We start from the raw sequence: 2,609 nt of genomic DNA on the forward strand, positions 1-2,609 counted from the left end.
TCCCAGCAAGATGAATCACTTCCTCTCCTGGGGGGGCTAGGAGCCTGAGACGGGAAGGTAGGAAGCGGAGTGCGTGTAGGCAGTTGCTTCTCAGCCAGGCTGGCCCTCCACCGATGCTCCAGGGAGAAGTGCACGGGCAGGAGAATTCTGCCTGGCGTCCGGGCCAGGTTGGGCTGCTGCAAGACCCCCAGCTCGCCTCTGTTCTAACTCTTTTGGGAGCGGCTGGAACAAGCTAACTTGTTTTCATCAGTGAGGCTATTTGGAACATTGTCAGCTTGCATTTTGCTTAAGTCTCTCCTTCTCATGTCCCACCCCAAACACTACTCCCTCCACTCCACACACACTTCTCCTAGATTTGTTCACTCCAACTGTTCCTGGCACTCATGTCTAGAATCCTCTCACCATCCGGGTGGTTCTGTCCTTGTTTAAATGCCTGCTGTCTCTCTCTCTCTCTCTCTCTCTCTCTCTCTCTCTCTCTCTCTCTCTTTTGTCCTCTGGATGGAACGTAGATCTGTCTCTCTAGGGGAGGGGAGAGCCCAGGCCTGAGATGTCCCACACGGAGCAGGCCTGGTCTCTGGCAAGGGCAGGAGTGGATCTCTCTAGCACACGGGCGTCACGGTGGTGGTGTTACCAGACGGGGACTGGGCCTGGAGTGGGTCTGCCTTGGCTGGCCTGTAGTGTGTGGGTTCTTCACTTTGTGCAGGAAAAATTTCACAACATGAGTCCAGGTGATTTTGAGAGTACATTTAGTAAAGCTGGGGGCAATGAAACAAAAAGGGCTGAGGATAGACAGGGGTCCTCAAACTACGGCCCGCGGGCCACATGCAAATACAAATATTGTATTTGTTCCTGTTTTGTGTTTTTACTTCAAAATAAGATATGTGCAGTGTGCATAGGAATTTGTTCATAGTTTTTTTTTTTAAAACTATAGTCCAGCCCTCCAACGGTCTGAGGGACAGTGAGCTGGCCCCCTGTTTAAAAAGTTTGAGGACCCCTGGGATAGAAGTTACAGGATAGAGCCCAGGTGGGGCTGCTGTGGCTTTCTAAAGATGTTAGAGCAGTGGTTCTCAACCTTGGCTGCACATTAGAATCACCTGGGAATCTTTTTTAAATCCTGATTTCTGGGCCTCATCCTCTGGAAATTCTGTTTCTTTGTTACTAATGTTGTGGTCCCACCCCACAACAAAGACTAAATGGAAAGTAGGCCGTGTGACAAAATGTTGTGGTCCCAACCCACAACAAAGAAACAGATTTCCAGAGGATGAGGCCCAGAAATCAGGATTTAAAAAAAGATTCCCAGGTGATTCTAATGTGCAGCCAAGGTTGAGAACCACTGTATTAGAGGAAAGAAGTGAGCCACACTGGGCTGGGTGGATTCACTCAAAAGTAAAAGTCACAGTGCAGGAGTGAGCCAAGGCGGGGCTGCTTTTAGCTCACTGGAAAGTCAGAGAAAAAGGGGCCTTGGAGACAGGTTCAGAGGGTACACCCAGGATGAGCTGCTGCTGCCCATTGCTCCCCTGGTTGAAAGTCTTGTGGGGACCCTTAGTGTTTAGGAAAAGAAAGTAAAAAATTCGTGCCCAAGAAAAGGCGTGGGTGTGCTCCAGACAGAGCCTGTGCTGGGTCCTTTGTCTTGAGGCTTTTATCTCTCTTCTGAAGGGCATCCTAGGGAAGGTCTCCAGGGAGGGTGATAACGGAATATATATTCGTTCTTCAGGTGTGTCCTTCAATATGTTGATTCATCAAAATGAGTGTAGCGAGGAGTCAGGGTCATTCTCTGGTCGGTTCTATCTTTTATTTTATTGTTTTGCTGGTTAGTTTTATCTTTAAAGAATGTCATTGAAGAGGAATGGGGGGCGATGGGCCTGCCCCTGCGTGGTCTGGAATGTGGAAATCATTGCTACTAAGTGTCCTTGGCTAGGAAAGGCAGCCCTTGTGAGTCACTCGCTGACTGTAAATTACTTAAATTGATGGGCTTTATTGGATTTTTTTTTTGTCTCAATTTCCCTCATTCCACTTTCGAAAGAATTTTCCTAGCTTCTTACTATCCTGCCTCACTGTCAGGATCAGAGCTGGGCCCAGACAGGGAGCCCAGAGGGCCACGGAATCTCCTCTAAGAGTCTGTAAGTTGGGTACTCCTGTGTCTTGAGTTAAAAGCACCAACCATCTTCCAGAAATGACCACAAGAGAACGCACTTCAGCATAAGCAAAACAATGCAGTTTTTGGAGTCACGCAGGCCTGAGCTGTGCCAACAACTAGCTGTGTAGCGCTGGGCTGTTAGTTCCCTTTTCTAAGCCTCAGTTTCCTCAACTACAAAATGGATACAATAATTAGGACCAACATTCATATATGTCAAGCACTGTTCTATGTATTTTACTTGCATTATCTCAGTTAACAATTCCCAACTACCCTTATAATCCCCAGTTTACAAATCAGGAAGAGCCTGAACCCCAGCTGCTGACTCCTAGATTCTGCTCTAGCTGACACCCTGCTGATGTCCACTCCTGTCTTGGTGCTGTATGTGCAGTTCCCTCTGGTCAGATGCCCTTCCTCCCTTTGTCAGAGAATTCGCACTTACCCTTCAAGGACCACCTCCAAGTCTCCACCAATT

The sequence above is a fragment of the Myotis davidii genome, unplaced genomic scaffold (genome assembly GCF_000327345.1).
Source record: "Myotis davidii unplaced genomic scaffold, ASM32734v1 scaffold169, whole genome shotgun sequence".
Lineage (NCBI taxonomy): Eukaryota > Metazoa > Chordata > Mammalia > Chiroptera > Vespertilionidae > Myotis > Myotis davidii.